Source organism: Macrotis lagotis, chromosome 5, assembly GCF_037893015.1.
Source record: "Macrotis lagotis isolate mMagLag1 chromosome 5, bilby.v1.9.chrom.fasta, whole genome shotgun sequence".
NCBI classification, from domain to species: Eukaryota; Metazoa; Chordata; class Mammalia; order Peramelemorphia; family Peramelidae; genus Macrotis; species Macrotis lagotis.
Window position 1 is genome coordinate 164562511 of NC_133662.1, and position 21566 is coordinate 164584076.

A 21566-nucleotide genomic window follows, 5' to 3' on the forward strand; every position below is an offset into this window, starting at 1 on the left:
TAACATTTGATCTATGACCCTTATGGAGTTTAAATACAGTAGGAGAATAAGATCCTAGGGGCAAGCTGTGATGAACAACATTTCATGATAATGGCATTGAAAGGTTTCATCACAAAGTTCTCTATGAAATTTGAGGGAGAACCAGTCGGGGGTAACAGAGGAGGCTTACTGAGGGAGGTGGTATTTGAGCTAGGATTTGAAGGATAGGTAGACTTTCAATGGGTGAGGAGGGGAAGGATGTAGAACAACCTAAGCAAAATGGAAGTCTCTAGATTATGATCATCATAATACTACAGACATAAATATAATTGCCTCCATAGTTATTTCAGTCACAACAAACTTTAGAACCTTTCATATCAGACACTATGTAGGTGTTGAGAGATTTAGGAATGGCAATGGAGACTTGTCCTGTGATTTCATAGTTATATATAGAGTGAGGAAAATTTTCCCAATAATGCAGGTTGGCACCTTCTTAGAGGGTTGCCTTGAGTTTCATGTCAAACTCAAATAGAAATGATATTTACTTAGAAAGCCACAAATTAAGATGAACTATGTTTTATTATATTTTTATTTATTTTGTTAAACATTTCTCTGTAACATTTTTATCTAGTTCCTGTTGGGATTTGATGAGATGCTTTCTAGTATGAAGAGTTTAACACCTCTGACCTAGAACAGAAAGGTTAAGTAATTTATCTAGGGGCTCACAACCAGTATCTATAAGAGTCAAGACTGGAAATCATGTCTTTTTTTTGGCTTCAAGGATAACTTTTTTTCTTTTTTTGCAAGGCAATGGGGTTAAGTGGCTTGCCCAGGGCCACACAGCTAGGTAATTATTAAGTGTCTGAGGCCGGATTTGAACTCAGGGACTCCTGACTCCAGGGCTGGTGTTCTATCCACTGCACCACCTAGCCGCCCCCCAAGGATAACTTTCTATTCACCACACCATACTATCTCTTACTGAAAGAGATGGATGATTAAAATCCTTTTTTTACCCACCTTAAAAGAGACCATGTTCTAGTAGAAGAGGTGAGACACTTTCAAAATCATAATAGAAAATGTAATAAGCATATATAATATAAAATTATAAAATAATAAGTATATATAAGCATACTATGAAGGGTAGTGAGTGTTTTGGAAGGAAGATCATTTCTAGCTTGCTGAATGGTGGTCATAGAAATCTTTTCTGGAATAAGTGTAGCACTTGAGCTAGACTTTTAAGGAATAGTTTCAACAAGCAGAAATGGGTGAAGAAATATTTCAGGTCAAAGGAAAGATATGGAAAAAGGTGAGAATAGGAAATTAATATTGAAAAAAGTAGGTACCAGCCAGATTTTGGAGAACCCTAGATCCCAAACTGTGGAATTTATATTTTATTAGATCATGATATTTAGCCATTGGAACTTTTTTAGTGATGAAGAGATGTGACCAGAGCCCTGACAATCCTGTGTAGAATGCTTTGGTGAGGAGAGATAGTGAATGCAGATAGTTTATCTAGGAGGTTGTTGGTCTGGGCCAGATGAAATCTGATAAGAATCTGAATGGGAATAATAATAATTATCAGAATAAAAAGGAGGGAAAGGACAGATTAGAGACTGATGATCTACAATTGAATTTGATGACAAAGTAGATATGAAGACAAAGTCAAAGAAGACCCAAAGGTTTTGAGCCTAGGTTATTAGAAGAATAGTTAACAAAAAATAATTATACTAGGAGATTGAGGAGTTTTTTGGGAAATGAAGATTTCAGTTTTGAACATTGAAACATATAACTCAAAGTCAGAGACTCAGTGATACAAGGGCCAATGTGGACATTTTTAGGGCTGAAAAAATAGAATAGAATTAAAAATAAAATGGAAGCAGTAGAAGTGAAATGTAAATAGATTCTATCTCTTTTTTTTTTCTAAAAATTGGGGATAGGAATAATTATTCTCCTAAAAGTTTTAAGTATATGTTTACATTAAAATCTACATTTTTTTTCTGTAGAACATGGACATTAATGGAAATACTGATTTTTGGATGTTTTATTATTATTATTATTATTATTATTTTAAGAAAGTTAAATATAGAAGGGCTCAGTGATTTAGGCAAAAGCTCATGATTGCTCAGGTGGTTTTAAATTTAATTTTGTCTTATTTTCAGTTCCTAGGGGCAATCAAATGGCTTTAGTTCTATAAATGCTATTCTTAGTTCAAAGTTGTCTTTCTAATATGAAAGTTTCTGACAGCCTTTTGTGAGACTGGTGATTCCTCTGACTTTTGAAGTAAGTCATAGAGAAACAAAGACATGCAAAAATTGTACCTGCAAAAGTTTGCTTTGCTTGTTTTCTCACACATAAACACATTCAGGGGATAATAAATGAATGGTTATTCAGTAACTCAATGGTGACTAATTTGTGGATATAACAGTGTTCTTGTACTCAATTGAAACCAGGCATTCTATGTCATTGTATTTAACTAAACAAAACAAGCAAATGATGGTATATATGTTGCTGCTGGGAATTATTGAGGGGGAGAGGCCACATTTTGGAAGACAGTGAACACTTTCTTTGAAGCAGGTTTAGTGGAAAGAAAATTGTCTAGGAGTCAGAGGACCTAGGTTCATCTCCTGCCCCTTAGGCTTTACTGCCTCTGTAACAGTCAAGTCACTTAACCTTTATGGGTTTCGGTTTTCTCACTTCTAAAAGTATGAGTGTTGGACTAGCTGGTCTTTGAGGTTCATTTCAGCTCTAGGTCTGTTATCTTGTGAATGTTAGATTTTGAGTTAGGAAGCCAAAGGATAGGTCCTTTGATCATTAGACCTAGAGACTAGTTCAATTCTGTCATTTTACACATGAGAAGGTTAAGACCCAGAGATGTCAAATAATCTTCCAGGAATCCTACATAACAGTTAGTAACTATCTTATCAGAGGTTGGTTGTTGTTGTTCAGTCATTTTTGACTCTTTTTTTTACCCCTTTTGGGGTTTTCTTGGCAGAGATATTGGAGTGGTTTGCCATGTCCTTCTCCAACTTTATAATTGAGGAAACTGAAAAAGAAGATTAAATGACTCTTCCAGAGTTACATAGCTAATAAATTCTGAAGTCATCTTTGAACTTAGATCTTTCTGACTCCAAGCTTAATGCTAGATCCACTGTATCACCTAATCTCTCTACTGTCAGAGGTAGGTAGGATTTGAATTCTTGTCCTCTGACTCTATAGCTAATGTTTCAATTCTTGGAGCCTCAGTTTTCTCATCTATAAAAGTAGTATAATAATAGCATTTAGTTCATAGGGTTATTGTGAGAATTAAATGAGATAACATTTGCAAACCTTAAAACTCTATACAAATGTCAGTTCTGAATTGTTTGTTTTTGTTCTGGACTTGTGATTTCATCATTATGAAGAAGTCTCAATGAGGAATCTCCCTCTGCTAATACAAGTTTAATGCTATTCTGTAATTTTTAGTCTTTTAAGTCTTGTCTGAATCCCTGAAAATTCAGGGTGTTACAACTAACAATGTGTCTAAGGATTGCCTCTCCAAACACCACCCTATGTGAGTGATCAGGATGATAATTTTTTGAGATCCATTTCTCTCAGCTGCCTTTTTCTCATCACCTATTATATTCCCTGGCATGAGAGAACCAATTCTAACCTGAAGGAGAGAGCCAGGGTCATCTCTCCCCTTCTTAAGCTAGGTCTTAAGGTTCTCCTTCAAATAAGCTATTGTGGGTTTCTGTTGAGGTCCTCATCAAGCTGTACAAGAATTAGATTTACCTCTGGTTTTGGAAAGTTCCATTACTTTTTACTAAATAGGTCTTGTTTTATTTTATTTTTTACTCTGGCATGTATACATCAGTTGTTACCTGCCTTTCATATCAATCACTGAGCATTTTTGTTGGCAACATTCTGTTGGAATGTAGTCTCCTTGAGGGAAAGAATGTTTTTTTTTTCATTTTTCTTTCCCCAGTACTTAGCGATGGGCATAGAGTTGATAAATATTTGCTTGATTGATACATAGGTGAAAGAAGGCATGAAAATCACATGCTTTTCCTTGACTGGGCAAATATGACAACCTTACTTAATTATTTAAACATTGATCTCTTTTACCTCTTAATTTTTGATAATGGTTTCATTTTCAGTGTTAACTGATTTATCATCACTTCTTACTTTCAGGAATAGGGACTTTAAACTTGTTGCTGGATCTTCTTTCCTCCTTGAGAGGTACCGACAACATCTGAGTTAATGAATATTCATTTTGGAATTGTTTTAGGAAAAAACATTCCTACATATATGACTACTCATTGGCCTTCCATGCTAGAAGAGCTCATTTGCCATCTGTTCAGCCTAGTTTACCACATGGCATATCGGTATTGAACATAAACCTTAGTAGAAACTGATGTAAGCACATTGTTGTTCACCAACTTTTTTTCTATTATGGTTTTCCAGGAAAGCAGGATAATGTAGAAGTAATGTGGATTGATCTAAGTACTTTATAGAACCTTTGGAACTTTAGCTAAAGTTTGTAGAATGATCTTGCTGGATTCACATAGTCTGTTTTCCTTTCCTTGAGAGTGTGAAACTTAATAGAAAGATAAATGCCCATCTACTCCCAACTCCATGACACCTGAGGGTGTTGTTCTTCCTTAAACAATACTCAATCATTGATCCCAGATGTCCTGTCCTTGTTATATCTCCCCTTTTGGCATCACTATTATGGTTCTACACATGTCGCAATGTCTTGGGAGTTAATTCATCTGTTGTCATGGTAATCCCAAGGGTCTTAATTTCACTTATATGTTGGGGGCTTAGTTCATGTCCTGTTTTCCTTGATGTGGTTCCTAAACATTCTTGTAAACTCCTAGGTAATGATACCCTTTTTGATGTTATTCATTGAGCAGTTTGAGCCCTTATCTCAAGGACCTGTCCCTGTGTATAACTGTAATTTTCTTCAAAAAAAAAAGCATTAAAAAAATTAAGAGGTTAGACCTTTTTAAAGACAAACTAGAACTAGCCAAGTTACTTCTAAATCAGGAGTTATTAATTTTTTTGTATGTATCAAGAATCCTTTTGGCACTCTGGTGAAGTCTTAGAGATGCCCCCTTTTTCAGAATTAATTAGTCAATAAGAACTTATTAAGGGCTTGCTACCTGTCAGTCACTGTATTTTATTCTGGGGATATAGAGAAATGTAAAATCATGGTCCCTGCCCTCAAGCAACTCACATTCTAATAGTGGAAACAAAATACAAACAAGTAGGTATTTACAACTAACTTTTTGACTTTGGAAAAGTAAGTCACTTGCCTCTTTGGTCTTTAGTTTCTTTATCTGTAAATTTAGGACACTAGATTACATGATTCCCTTTCTAAAATTAAATGATTCTTAAACTGAGCAGAATTTTGTCTTTTTGAATCCTTGTGAGATTTCTGCTTTAAAGAAAGAAATAAAAACCTCAATTTTGTAGATTCCTTCAGAATTTATTTAGTTTTATAATAAAAATTATTTGAATAATAAAGACCTTTACATTCCTGAAGATAAATATGTAACCTTTTATATTATTTTGATCAATTAAGTTATATAAATTTTACTTGATAATACTTAAAAAGATTCCAAGGGTCTAAGAATTTAACAATTTAATTCTGATATCATACACTGTTTTACTTAATATTTTATAGCGCAGGAGTTTCTGACTTCAACCCATGGAAACACTTTTTGTTGTTGCTCAGTAAACAATTTTTGTCATGGAGTCAGCAAATAGACAAGCACTTGATATTTGGAATTCTTTTTTTGTTATTTTGGTTAGCTTATTGCTTATTGGGATCATTTTAGCAGTGATAAAATGGCATCATATCTACAGCTTTATTTTCTTCCTCTTCCTTTCCACAGAACAATGTTATTTACCATGAACTGAACCTTGAATCAATATGGCTCTCCAGAAACAGACATAAACCATAGAATTTGCTCAGTGGCTATCTATACAACACTTACTTTATTGACTGGAGTGTCATAAATCCCAAGTTAAGCTTAAGATTCTTAGATGAATGGAAAAAAGTTTATTAAAGTCTTATTTTGTACTAAGAGCTACATAAATGCTAAGATACAAATACAAAGCAAAGGCAATTTTTTCTAAAGAGCTTACATTCTAATGATGAAGACCAATATACCTACAGGATTGGTGGCCATGGAAAGGTACTTTGGTGATGGTGAGAGAGATCAAAGGAGAATAGATTGACACACACCATCCAGAAGCATAATGTTCTTGAATTGATCATAGTTAATGGTTAATGTTTTCAAAACCGGAGGAAGTGGACAGAGAAGGGGTACAAGAACTGATGGGTAAGACTGTGGAAGAGGTAGTCAGAGTGAGGAATGCAGTGAAAAATAGTGATTGGATTTTCCTGAAAGGACTGTCCAAGTAATCAATCAGTAATCAATCAAGACAGCACAGAAGTGCCCTCTTGAATGTCAGTGACTAAAGACACTAGACATATTGATAATATATGTCCATCAGAGTTGTCTTAATGCTCAGGAAGCATAAATAGATATCTCTGAAATTTTGACTGTTTCTCTCCAAGGGAGACTTTGATTCCTGCTGGGAGAGGTGAAGGAGAAAAGGCCATTAGGATATCAACTATGTCCTGCTCTGAGATAGAGGGGTACAGAACTATAATTATAGCTATCTACCCCCCCTAAATATTATAGGTTTGGGGATTAATTTTTTTAGGTTCAAGTTTCTTTCCTGGTTACTATCCCCTAAAGAAGAGGTACTCCAAGCTGGTATCCAAAACCTTGCCTACCAAATGCTAGTTACATAAAAGACCATAAAAATAGTAGATATCGAATAAGTCCATTTACTTGAGTAGATATTTAGCTTAAAGCAGAGATGTTGTACATATTAGAATATATCTGAAAATACAAAGAGTTAATGGGATCTTTCATTGGGGAGTGAAGTGATCTCAACTCATCTAATAGGGAAATCTCAATTCCTGTGTCTTTCTCTCTGTCTCTGTCTCTGTGTTTTTGTCTCTTTCTGTCTCTGTGTCTTTCTCTGTTTCTGTGTCTTTCAATTTTCAGCAAGGAAAATTCCTTCAAATCTCTAATGTGGCAAGCTGAAATGAGAGATAAATTTAGAAGTCAGTTTTTCCCTCTATATCTACTCTCTTCTTCTTTGGATCTTTTCCCAAAAAGAGTCTGGAACCATTCTGTTGAATCAGGAAGATTCTCTTTTCCTAAGCTCTCATGCTAACTCTACCCCAACATAGGAAGGCAGGATCAAGTCATTCTTTCCACCAGTGAGGAGAGTCTTAGGCAAATGAGTCCTGTGTTTATATATATATATATATATATATATATATATATATATGAATATATATACATATATATGAAATGTATTATATATATTTTATGCATATTTATGAAGGTATATGTATGTACATATGCATATTTATTTCATCTGCATCAGAGCATAATATTATGAGATAATATTTATTATTGTTCAGTCATTCTTTCATGTTTGACTCTTCATGACTCTATATGGGGTTTTCTTTCCAAAGATACCAGTGACTTGCCATTTCCTTCTCCAGTGGATTAAGGAAAACAGAGGTTAAATGACTTGCCTAGGATTACATAGCTAGTAAGTATCTGAGCATGGATTTGAACTCAGGTCTTCTTGACTCCATGTGTAGCATTTTATCCACTGAACTATCTAGTTGCCTCTAGGTTCAATATAGAAAAGCCTTTAGTGTAGTGCTGCAGAGTTCTGTCTCTTTTGGTCTTGTTGTGTTCAACATTTAAACACTAATTTGTCTGGAGACAGAATGCTGATCAAAATTAAGAATTACATAATGCAGAGAGGAATAGAAAATACATAAGAGGGAAGATTAAAATTTTAAAAGATTTCAACAGGCTACAATGATAGGATAAATCTAACAAGATCAAATTTAATGGTGATTCGTGTGAAGTCCATCACTTAAATTCAGAACAATTGACTGCTTGAGCACAGGAAGGAGAAGATATGTCTAGATAAGCATTTATGTGAGATGGATTCAGATGATTTTGTGGACTTCAAGTACTACAAACAGCAAGGAATGGTATGATAGGACAGTTAAAATAGTTAATGTGATCTCAGGCTACATTAATAGAGATTCATCATCCTGGTTGAAAGAACTGATAGTCCCAATGTTCCCTTCTCTAGTTAGACTCAAGTCCTGAAGTATTGAATTTCATTCTAGGTACTCCATTTTAGGGAGGACATTAAGCAGCTAAGTTTTTTACTTTTTGGTGATGATCAAATTATATAGTATATATAAACTAATATCTTTAAATCAGTTTGCAAACCTTAAAATGCAATATAAATGCTAGTCATTATTGACTGTTGACTAAAACAGTGACTCTAAAATGGCATAAAATGCATTATCTCTATTAAAACTTCTCTCTTTGCCTTCTTCAGAGTCACTGATTACATTATTTATAGCTCAGCAAATTGCTTTTAGGTACTGTTTGCTGTCTGTAATCATCTCTAAAGAAACCAGCTTGAGTTTCAAGGGCTTTAGAGGTTCTTTGGTGAGTATACTCCTGGTAGCTGCCTAAGCTGTCATATAGATGATATTCAGTAGTCCATTGAAAACTGAAATACCATTGATATACATTTCTAACACAGTAGGAATAAGGTTATCTCAGAGAATCTCCAGATAGCCCCAGGAATCTTAGTAAAGAATATGACATTGTGTCTGACCTCTGTCAACTATTTTCCCATATTGAACTTATTGTGAAACTAAGACAATGTGGAAGAACCAGATTACCACAACTATGACTAGGGGTGGTGGGCAAGCTAGTCAAAGGCCTAGGATGAGATGAGTGGTATTTTTTATTGGTACTTTCAATAAGATTACTTCTTATATACTTTCCTTCCATACCCAGAAATTATTATTATTTTTTGGTGAGGGAATAGTGGAGGATCTAATAGTTATTATTTATAAAGATTGCAATTCAGTGTATGTGAAAACTTTCTTCCCTTAATCTGAGGTCAGATTCAAATAAAAATTAAATAACAACATATTAGAGGGGCTATTGTCTGTTTTTCCAGTGATTAATTTCAAATATTTTATTTTCCATGGAACATAAACATTTATTTTTCATTGGCAAATGTTTTGAAACAAAGGGAGCAGATACCGATCAAACTGATATTAATTCAACAAAAGATTTTCCTTAAAAATTCTTTTTAAATTAATTTTTTTCAGTGAACCAAAATTTACCTTCTCTCTCTTCTATTTCCTTCTCCAAATAAAAAATAAAGAAAAACAAACCCCTTGTAACAAATATATATATGGTCAAGCAAAACAAATTCCCTCTTTGACCATGACCTATATATATGTATACACAATACATACATGTCTGTGTGTCTTATCTAATTATCCATTTATCCATCCATTCATCTATCTATCTGTCTGTCTGTCCATCTGTCTATCCTCTGAGTTCATCATCTGTGCTGCAAGATAGCGTTTCATTTGAAGATCTTTGGAATCATTGTTATGATCAGTAATGTTCAACAGAATTTTTAAGTTTTTCAGTTTTTAATAATATTTTTATCGTATAAATATCAACATAATGTTTCAACAAATATTTATTAAGCCTTTTCAATGAAGGTTTAAAGTCTTGAAGAATTTTCAATAACTTATAGGAAACATGATTTTCAGAGACTTAGTTTTGTGTGTGTGTGTATGTGTGAGAGAGACAGACAGACAGAAGAGAGAAAGAGAGAGGAAAGAAGCGAAAGACAGACTGAGGGTGAGAGAGATTTTCCTCCTTGCTTTTGGTACACAAATGCCTAAGCCAAAGGAACATCATCAGTATTGAAAATGGTACAAAGGTAATATATATATATATATATATATATATATATATATATATATATGTATGTATGTATGTATGTATGTATATATACATTTGTAATTGGCTAGCATCCTTTTCAAGACTGTCTCTAAGGATATATGACCTAGCTTCCTGATATTTGAATAGAAAGCACAGCTACATATTTTCCCAGATGAGTACCTCGTGTTGTTATGGTAGGAACATTGGGCAAGTTGTAAGTTAGTGTTGATTATGGTTACGTACAGTTTGAGCTTTGTTCAACAGAGGGTGGGGCTTCTTTAAATCTTCCTGGGTACTATTGTAGACTTTATTCAAAGATGACATCAACTGTGTCTCCTCCTGCCTAATGTTTTATAAGATATTTAGTCAATCAACAAACACTAATTAAGCATTTACCATGTGCCAGATACTGTGTTCAATACTGTGAATACAAAGAAAACATTAACTGCCTTCAAGGAAGTTACGTTCTAATATTGAAGACAACATGTATGTTAGTAGGTAATATACACATTGAAGGTAACTTCAGAGAAGAAGACTCTAGAAGCTGGAATACAGAGGAAAAGCCCTCTACAATGTGGTGTTTAAACTGACTTGAAAGAAGGTAGGGATTCTGATAAGAAATGGTGATAAGGGAGACTATTGCAGGTATGGGGAATGTTACAGAGAGGAGAGATAAAGGAAGAACAGCAAGTATACCAGTATGGTTGGAGTTTGGCGTGTGGGCAAGGGAGTCAAGTATAAAAAGACTGGGAAGTAGGAAAGGAGTTAGATTTTGAAGAACTTTAAATGCTAAATGACATGATGGTTGATCCAAAAGGTAAAATGAAGCTACTGGCCTTCATTGATTTAGGAGAAACACTTTGGTATCTGAGTGAAAGATGAATTGGAGTGAAGAAAGACAAGTTAGGGGAACTAATTAAAAGGCTAATGTAATAGTCCAGTAGTGTGAATTTTTCATAGTATTGTAAAGACGACAGATGATGAAATAGCCATGCTACTGGTAAAAGGAGCTTTTAAACAGAAGAGGTTGATACTTGAGAAACTCTCTATTAAACCAGCTAGCAATCCAATAAAATATTTTAACAAACATTTTAAAGCACCTAGCATGTGCAAAGGACTGGGAATTTCAAGAAGTTTTTCTTTTTCTCATATAAGGTCCAAGAAAAAGTCACACAGGTTGGAGTCTATCTTGATACATTTCAGGTAGTACAGCTACAGATTAAATTCCCATTCCACTAATTCTGATGTAAAAATTTGAACAGTTATTAGGAGTTTTTATTAGCAAACTTCTGACAGAGTACGAATTAATGTGAACAAAATTTTAGGATAGTGAGTAGAATACTTTAAAAAAGGATCTACTTTTTAAATAGCAGTTTTAAAGACCAGTTGATATTCTAATGGTCTGAACTATTCTCAAAAGAAATATTTAAAAACCTCCATTAATAGTCTTCTGAAAAATGTTTTAAGTTACTAATGATCAAAGAAGTTTGAACTAAAATAACCTTGCACTTTCACCTCACACCAATCATGCTACATATTTGTAAATAGGTTTTACCTGTTTTCCTTCAAGTCCCAGCTTATTCCTGTTTTTTAGAAATCTTTCTTGATTCTAATTTATACTAGTGCTTTCCCTCTAATATTATCTCCAATTTATCCTTTCAACATCTTGTTTATATGTAGTTTATTTGTTGCATATTGTCTTCCCTATTAGACTGTGAACTCTTTGAGAGCAGGGACAGATTTTTTTTTTTTTGCTTTGTTTTATTTTTGGCTATTTTGTTCATGTACTCACAGTATTTTGCTCAGTGCCACACATGTAGTAAATACTTAATAAAAGTTTATTGACGGGGGTGGCTAGGTGGCATAGTGGATAAAGCACCGGTCCTGGAGTCAGGAGTACCTGGGTTCAAATCCTGTCTCAGACACTTAATAATTACCTAGCTGTGTGGCCTTGGGCAAGCCACTTAACCCTGTTTGCCTTGCAAAAACCTAAAAAAAAAGTTTATTGACTTATTGACTAGAACGGATGGATAAAAATGTAAAACTCATTTTTTTGAACAAGGCATGTACATTTACTGTTGGTAGAACTGTGAATTGGGCTACCTATTCTGGAAAATATTCTAGTATCATACAAGAAAAAATAGCAAATATTAATGCTCTTTGACACAGAACGTGGAGTGACATACCTTAAGGATAATCAAGGAAAAAATCATATGTACAAAACTACTCACAGAAGCATTGTTTGTGACAGTAAAAAGCTGAGAACAAAATGTGCCCCACAGTTGGAGACCATCTGAACAAATAATGGTATATAAATTTAATGGAGCATAATGAAATATAATTACACTATAAAGAAGAATTCAGAGAGGCCATCTGCAAAGCTGCCAAAATGTCATTCTAAAGTACAATTCTGATCATATCTGTTCTCTTCTCCAAAATCTGCAGTGGCAAATTCCATTTCCCTCTAGGATAAAATATTAAATTCTTCTCTTGTTATTTATAACCTTTAACATATTGTCTCTAAACTACTTTTCCAGGTAATACACATCATCTCTTCCTGTTTTGGCTTGTTGTCCCTCACATTCAACATTCCATCTCCTATGTGCCTTTATGCAGGCTTCTCTCCATTCCTATTCACTTTTATATCTCAGAATCTTTCCTTCAAAGTTTAGCCTAATGCCATCTCCTCCTTGAGTTTTTTTATATTCCTGGCAGCTGTGAATGCTTCTTTTGCCATCCATCTCTCTCTTTGTCTTTCTTCCTCCTCTACCTTTTTCTGTCTCTCTGTCTCTGTCTTCCTTTTCTCTCTCTGTCTGTCTCCCTCTTCTGTCTCTGTCTCCCTCTTCTTTCTCTCTCTGTCTCTCTCTGTCTCTCTCTGTCTCTCTGTCTCTGTCTCTGTTTCTGTCTCTCTCTCTCTCTCTGTCTGTCTGTCTCTCTGTCTCGATCTCTCTGTCTCCCCCCCACTTTTCTCTCAAATTTCTTTTGTGTATATTTGATTATCTGTGCACATATCGTTCTCTTATAATAAAATGAAAATTCTTTCAGGGAAGAAATTGCTTTGTTTTTGACTTTCTGTTCCCAACACCTAGCATAGTCTTTGACACATTAATATGTACTTGATAAGTTTATTTAAGTAATATTTGTGAAGACTTGTTTAAAGTGATAAAGAATAAAGAAAACTGAACCACAACAACAATGTATGTGGAAACAAAATTTATTAAAGCAGTTTTAAAGAGTCATGGTATTATATGCTTTACACATAGAATTATTATGAAATATAATAAATAATTCTACATGTAATAATAATAATAATTATATTTTCCAATTACAGCAATGTAAATGAAGTTAACCATGAGAAGCAATGAAATTTTCATCAGATTTTGGACTCACTGTTAGTGGCAGACTGTGAAATTTAAAGGATGCATGTTTCCTTTCTTGTTAACTCACCTTTTTGGGGTGGCTCAGTGGATGGAGTACTGGACTTGGAATCAGTAAGACTCATTTTCATGAGTTCAAATCTAGCCTTACACACTTATTCATTGAGTGATACTGGGCAAGTCACTTAATCCTATTTGCCTCAGTTTTCTTATCTGTAAAATGGGTTGGAAAAGGAAATGACAAACCATACCAGTATCTTTGCCAAGAAAATCCCAAAATGAGGTCACAAAGAATCAGGCAGGCATGATTGAAATGACTCAACAACAAGAGAGAAATAGTTATTGTAAAGAAATGAAATATGTAAATACATTTAAAACAATTTTCAAAAGATAGACTTAGCATCATAGGTTCCAAAAACAAGAGAAAGATTGTAGATCTGTTTACACTCAAACAACTCATGTACACACTACAAATCATTTTTATGCGATCATTAATAAAATCTGCTCAAGTCTTTTACTACATAAAACTTTATTATTCTACTTTGATTTGTACTAAAAAGTGGGTAAGAAAAATCACTAAATTTCATCAAAATGCTTTAAATGCAAACTTTTTACTGAATTAACAGGCTTCTCTCCCTACCTTTTTCAATTCATTCAGATTATTGAATGTTGTTAGGTAGGATTGGACCTACCCCTTCTTCTATTACCCTACTCCCCTTCCTCCAGTATCATGAGAACTTTTACTATTTTGAATTGACAAATTTAGTTTGTCAGAATTAACAGAAAAATGTAAGATCTTTTTTTGATCAATTTTTCTTTATTTTGTTAAAGCAAGTTATTTTGTGTTGTGTATTCTGGCATATTTCAAACAATGTAGGAAGATGTTAAAGTGTGTTAAGTGGTTTTTAACAAATTTAGTGAAACAGGATTTAAAGGTAAAATTGAACCAAGTCATAAGACATTCTGATCAATGAAGATTAGAGTTATAAAAATATACCTGTTCTTTCCAGCTTTGTATTACTCCTATTTGTAGAGGTTTTGTCAGGACAGTTATTATTTATTGAGCTTCATTATATGATTATGTATATAATTATAAAATCTTCATTAATTCCAAAGTCAGTTTCAAGCTAAAACTAAACACCCTCACTATTTTAGAGGTTACTACCTATTTTTTTTTTGCAAGGCAATGGAGTTAAGTGATTTGCCCAAGGACACCCAACTAGGTAATTATTAAGTGTCTAAGATTAGATTTGAATTCAGATCCTCATGACTCCAGGGCCAGTGCTCTATCCACTGTGCCATCTAGCTGCCCCACAATTGCCTATTTTTTTAAAATCTGTTTTATAGTACAAAATCATGAAATGTTAGAACTAGAAAGAGTCTTAGACATTTTCTAGTTCAACCCTCTTATTTGGCATTTTTTTTGGTGATTGTTTAATGTCATTGTAAAGAAGTTAGATAATATGAAACAAGGAAGAAAAAGTTTATTGGAACTAGATTTTTGGAGGATTTTTAAATGCCAAGCTGAAATGTTTGTATCAAATTCGTGGGGCAATAAGGAGCTACTGAAAATTTCTGAGTAGGGGATGTCATATCTGTGCCTGAAGAATATGATTTTGGCTGCTCTGAGGGGGGATAGATTGGAGAGGAAAGAAATCAGAAGCAGGAAAACAGATTAGGAGGCTATTGGAATCATCCAGGCTAGAGGTGATTAGGACTTGAGCCAGGGTTGTGGTCCTGTGAGTCAAGAGAGGGGGACAGATGTGAAAGAAGTAGAATTGATGAGATTTTTCAGTTGATCAGATGGGAGAAAATGTTGAGTAAGAGTCACAGATGACTTCCAGGATGATTGGAAATATGGTGGTGAACTTAACTGAAACAGGGGATTTGGGAGGTTGGATGAAGTTCAAGGATGAGAATAATATATTCCATTTTAGACCTAATGAGTTTTGAGATGCTGATGGTATATACATCTAGAAGGAGACTTGGCAATTCAAGATTAGAATTCATGGGAGAAATTATGGCAAGATATTGACATTTGGCAGTCATTTGTCTCAGAGGTGAGAGCTGAAATGATCCCTAATAAGTAATTATTGAGAGAAATTTAGAAATTAGAATCTAAGACAGAGCCTTATGAAATAAACATGCTTAGTGGTCATACAACACACCATTTAGCACATGACTATTCTTTTGCAATTTGTGTCATCTGCAAATTTGATAAACATGCCTTACATATATTATCAACAAAATATTGATCAAAACCTAAGACTGCCTTGTGGCACTCCAACAGAGACCTCTTGGCAGGTTACTATTGGACAATTAATCAGCATCTTGGATCCTGACTCTTTCTATTGGTATTACCCCCATTTCATTCTGTCATTAAGGCAGTATAAGGAAAATTTATCTTTAAAAGTTTTCCTGATATTTTATAGATGAAGAAACAGAGGATCAGACAGATATTGTGATTTTCTCAAGTCACATAGACAGTAATATGATTAGATGAATTCCCTCTTCAGTTTTCAGTCCTTTGATCCTATTGTAAATGTTGGAACTAGGACTCAAGTCCAAAATTTTAAAGTTGGGTTCTTGCCATTAAACCATATTTCCAAAGTGATGACACTAAAGGAATTTGAACTTTTGACCTTCTGATCTGAAATCATGTGTTTTGTCTATTAGGCTGGAGCCCTGAGATGGTGTGCAGAGCAGAATCTAAACTGCTCTGTACTAATTTCTATTAGATAGGGGAATTTAAGATTAATTTGTAGCTTGAATTTGCCAGATTGAGATTTATTATCTTCCAAGGCAACCCCTAGCAACTATAAATCTTGAGCCCTGTTTGCAGGTTAGAGACTTTATTGTCCAAAGTAAATAATCATTTATCCATTCATTCATTTGCCTAACAAAGACTGATTCTGTGTTCTTTGTTCTGTACATTGTTGTCTGTTACTCACTGTTAGCCATTTGCTATGTTTTGGTGGAAATTCTTGGCAGGAATTGAGAGGGTGTGGATAGAAAGGAGGGGAAGATTAAACTGTTGGGTATGTTTTATATGACTATGGACTTTTTTATTTTTCCTTTCTTAAATTGTGAAACATCTGTGGATACTCTGGCCCTGGACACAGATTAGAACTCTATTATATCTTAGACCAAAAATTCTTTACATTCTTTAGCAATTCTGGCATCTATGATCAAATAGTTAAAAAAATTGATAGCTATTTAAATATAATTGGTTTCCTTTGTAATTCTCTATTTTATTTTATGCATTTAAAAATATTGTTCTGAGAGAGGGTCTGTAATGGGCTTTGCCAGACTACCAAAGGGGTTCATGAAACAAAGAAGACTAAGAATCCCTATTAAACAATCTTTCTGAGTTGATGTGGCAAAAAATTTAATCATCTAGCAGATAACTTTTTCACCAAGAGGATTTTCCTGTTTATTTGAGCTGTTCCTCTTTCAATAGGTAAATTGTTTGTAGCTGTATTGTTTCATTTTAAAAATTTGGATCTACTATAGTTATGGATTGTATTAGGTATTTAATAAAATTCTTTTTGGTTGATAGATACTGAAAGGCTTTTAAGCTTGGTGTGGGACTTGTGCTTTACTGACATAGACATACGACCTTGTGGAAAATGCTGAACCAGGTTGAAATATTAGTATAGCCAGAGAGGGATACTTGTACATGTTTAACAATAGGCTCTTCAGAAAAATACCTATGATACACTTTTAAGTTTAATCTGCATTATTTAATCTCCATCATTTTCATAAGTAAAGATACTCAACAAAATAATAAGCCCTTATTTGTAGTGTTTGCCAATTTCTAAGATGTAAATGCTCACATTGAAAATTTAACATTTGAAGCTGTGAGCTGGACCTTAATGGAAGCATCTGAGCAGGCTTTTAGGTTTTTTGTTTTGTTTTGCTTTGATTTGGGCTGTTTTTGAGCCTAGTCATTTATTCAGATAAATGGTGTAATAAATATAGGTACCAGACCTGAAGTCAAGAAAACTCATCTTCATGAATTCAGATCTGCTGCAAACAAGTTCCTAGATATGTGACTCTGGGTAAGAATCTTAACCCTGTTTGCCTCAGTTTCTGTAAAATGAGCTGGAGAAGAAAACAATAAACCAGTGTGTCTGCCAAGAAAGCCCTAAATGGGGGGGGTGTCACATAGAATTAGACATGACTGAAAACAACTGAACCACACCTATATGAGAGGAAATAATGAGAGGAAAGATATCTGAGTTGTCACTATTTTATCTATTCACTATTTTACCTATTTTTATGTGAGTAGAATCACTTATAATGAGATGAATCCTTGCCCCCTTATATTTGAAGGGTTTTTTTAGGGTTTTTTTTTGCAAGGCAAATGGGGTTAAGTGGCTTGCCCAAGGCCACACAGCTAGGTAATTATTAAGTGTCTGAGACCAGATTTGAACCCAGGTACTCCTGACTCTAGGGCCAGTGCTTTATCCACTGTGCCACCTAGCCACCCCTTGAAGGTTTTTTTAAAAAAATAAATTGGGTGGAGGGGCAACTAGGTGGCACAGTGGATAGAGCACTGTCCCTGGAGTCAGGAGTATCTGAGTTCAAATCTGGACTCAGACACTTAATAATTACCTAGCTGTGTGGCTTTGGGCAAGCCACTTAACCAGATTGCCTTGCAAAAAAACCTAAAAAAATTGATGAAATATTTATTTCTCAAGGGGGATAAAGATTATACCCTCCCTACCCCTCCTCCTTTTCCACCTGCCACTACTTCCAAAGTAGCCTGGGTGACTGCTTTCATAGTTGAAGTAGCAGATGTAGTGGAAATAACAACTTGCTTCATTAATAGCTGAAGTTATTTTAGGGTTACCTAATAATAATAAACCTAATGAGAAGACTGCCTAAAGGATGACAGATACACTGAAATTTTGCTTTAGTCTAGACCATTGTTCAGGATTCTATGCTGTGGAATCATTTTAAATGGCAAAATTGTCAAAATCCACATCTAGCCTTATGTACAGGAGGACGAGGAATGGATAACCTTTCTGTAGTGTCAGAAGCTTCCTAATAGTTTCCTACTAAATCTCCCTCCACCTCAATCCTTTCCCATTTGCCTGGGTGATGCCTGAAATTCTACTATTGCAGCCTTGCCTTATCCTTTTATTTCACTGGTATGCAGACTTGGACCTTGGTCAAAATGCAGTCAGAGTTAAAAGGAATCTGGCATATTTGAAAGGATGCTGAATTTGAAGTTAGAATACTTGGATTTTAATCCCATCTCTGACATGTAATATTGGTGTGCCTATGGGCAAGTTATTTTATTTCTTTCTGACTTATATGTAAAATGGAAAATGTGTGCACTGCCTACTTCATAGGGTTTTTGTGATGAATATTCTTTGTATACTGTATCATGTAAATACAAAATAGTAGTAGCAGTTGTAGTAGTCATTGTAGTAGTAGTAGTAGTAGTAGTAGTAGTAGTAGTAGTAGTAGTAGTAGTAGTAGTAGTAGAAATAGAAGTCGCTGTCATTGCCATTGCAGTATTCTTGTATTTCTAGACACATTCCCTAACCTCTCAGTAGGTATAGAGTAGGGTAGAGAAAAAGGAGGATTTTTTTTAAAGGAGAAGGCAGTTGAAGGAAAAGGCCAGAAGTAAGACCATTCCTATTTCCAGCTATATGAGAAGATATTATATTTCTATCAACCTTAGAACTCTGAAAATATGCCAATCAGTAGTTCTAGAAGCATTGCCATTGTCATCGTTTTCTGGACTTCAACTCCAGATCTTTTCTACAGTATCACTCTGGTACTCCCTTGGAGTCCTGTTTGAAAAGCTTATTCTCCTGAAAGAACTGAGGACTTCAATTTGTTTCTAGTTATTATACCTTAGTGAGATTTTGCTGAGGGCTCTCTTCTGACAAGGGTTTTCTTGTACTTTGCTGAATAAGTTCCCATAGATGGACCCAAAGCAGAACTACCTTGTCCTTAAATTGGAAATAATAGCATGGTTTGTTTGATGGTAGGAATGAAATAAGATATACAGCATTTATTCATTTATTAAGCACTTATCAGGCATTTGTTTCTGTGCTAAGCATTGTTCTAATGCAATGATGATTAATGAAACAATATCTGCCCTCTAGGAGTTAATATTGAAGGAAAACAAGTAAAATTCGAAATATATAGAAAGTATATAGTAAGTAGTTTCCAGATTGGGGAAGAGATACTACTGACAGGGCAGACAGGCAAGTCTAGCTGAAGCAGAAAGAAAGAGGAGATAGGTTGAAGAGGGAGAGAGAAAGAGAGCAAGAGAAAGTCCAGAGAAATAGACACACACACAGAGAGAGAGGGAAAGACAAAGAAAAAGACACAAAGGGAGAAGGAGAGAGAGAGAGAGAGAGAGAGAGAGAGAGAGAGAGGTATCGAGCAAGTCAAACCAGTACCAGCACCTTGACCACCACCCGCAGTCCTTGAATCCCTTGAATCTAAGTTGTGATAGTTGTTCCAGGATCCTCCCCCAATCGGAGAACCTTGAGAATGCCAGGCTCCTTTCCCCAGCTTCCAGATCAGCAGTCCGGCAGTTATTATCTAGCCATCAAACCTTGTTGGAGATAGAACTTGGCAACTTATTCTACAAATATTGTATCCCTTGGCACAACTCCTGAAGACTGAAAAAGAAAGTCCTTGCTGGCATAATCTATTGTTTTTACAATTGATTTAACATAAAAAATGGACATGATTTCATTAACATTAAAGGACTTGTATTATTATCTGCTTTGTCACTTACCCTAAGGATGATGGGACCTTTTGTTTTGACTCACTGAAATTTCTTAAATTTGTCATCTTTTCTCTAGAATATAAGCTCCTTGGGAGCAGGGATTGTCTTGCTTTTTTAATTTCTTCAGGGTTTTGCATGCTGTAATAGCTGCTTTCTTAGTCAGTTACTAACATGGGGGTTGGATTCAGGAATGACATCATGTAGGAAGAGGTACTAAGACTTAAAGGGAAACTAGGGATTTGTTGAGGCAGATGTAAGAAGGGAAAGAAGTCTATAGACAGATGAAGAAATGTTGTACCCATAGTAGAACAAGTAGGTTCATTTGGCTGGAATTTAGAGCTCATGAAGGAAATTAATAGGCATTAAACAGTAAGAGAGGCTGATGCCAGATTATGAAGAGTTTTCTATTCCAAATGGAAGAAATTACATTTTATCTTAAACAGAATTAATTGGGAGCCACTGGATCTTTTTGAGCAGGTGAGGGACATAGAAATTTGTACTCTATAAATACTAATTTGATAGCTGCATGAAAGAGGAGAGCCTTGGGGCAGGAAACCTAATTAGGAAGTTGTAGCAATTGTCAAGGTGGGAAGTGGTTAGGACTTAGTTTGTTTGATGACCATATGAAAGGAGGAAATAAAAAGACAGATGTTAGAGATATGAAGGTGGAATTGACAAGATTTGCCAATTGTTTGACTCTGGAGCATGGGAAAGGGAGGAAATTTGTCCAGGTTGAATGAAAATATCTTATTTCTTTCATGTTATCCTAAGTTTTCCTCCATGTGCTTTACATTTTTATAGTCACACAACTTATTGTATGCAGCTTGCTTGGTTCTCTGGAAATGGGGGCTCCTTTGGGGCTGAACCACAGTGCCATTACAATGACTTTAGCAGCATCATATATTGTAGGGGGCCTGGGATTAGACAGCAAACAATGACATTAAAACAATGAGGAGAATCAAGCAGGAGGGATCAATTATGACATTATATGGTTATCTACAATTCACAAGGATGGTGCAGTGAGAAGGTTCTTCTGTCCTTTTCAAAAAGGGCTCATCTCTAACATTAACAAGTTTGTTCTTTGTCTTAGAAGGTCAGAGATCTAGACACATGATAACAGTGCATTTTTTTCCCTATGGTGTGTCTGAAATATCACACCCTGCAGATTTCCATGATGAAGGAGGCTAATTAACCAAATTCACTCACCTCAAGCTCTTTCATTGTGATATTATTACTCCTTTTACAAGCTCATGATCTATCCATATGTTCTCCTCTTCAGGTATTCTCATCCATGTTTTTAATATCTCCTCCATAGTGGTTCTACCAATATTCTGGAAGTTTTCTTTTGATTCTATTTAGCATTTTGTGGACAAATCTTAGGACATCTCTCAGTCATCTCCATTCCTGTTATTTGATTGACCTACTTCCCTTTTCTGTCAGGTTAATTCACTGAACAGACATTAATTAGGCACTTATGTTCAGGCCATTACCCTGTAGTTTTGGTGATAGACAAAATAACAGGTCTTTTGTTGGGATTGTTGTGTGTGTGGGGGAATACTGTAGATTATCAGCACCTGGTGCCTTTGA

The 21566-nt window shown here is 34.9% G+C and overlaps 1 protein-coding gene across 1 annotated transcript in view; it reads left to right on the plus strand.

Moving 5' to 3' along the window:
• Positions 1-21566, plus strand: part of PPP1R14C (protein phosphatase 1 regulatory inhibitor subunit 14C) — a 105809-nt gene that overhangs the window by 37731 nt on the left and 46512 nt on the right. The gene's annotated exons all lie outside the window — the stretch shown is intronic.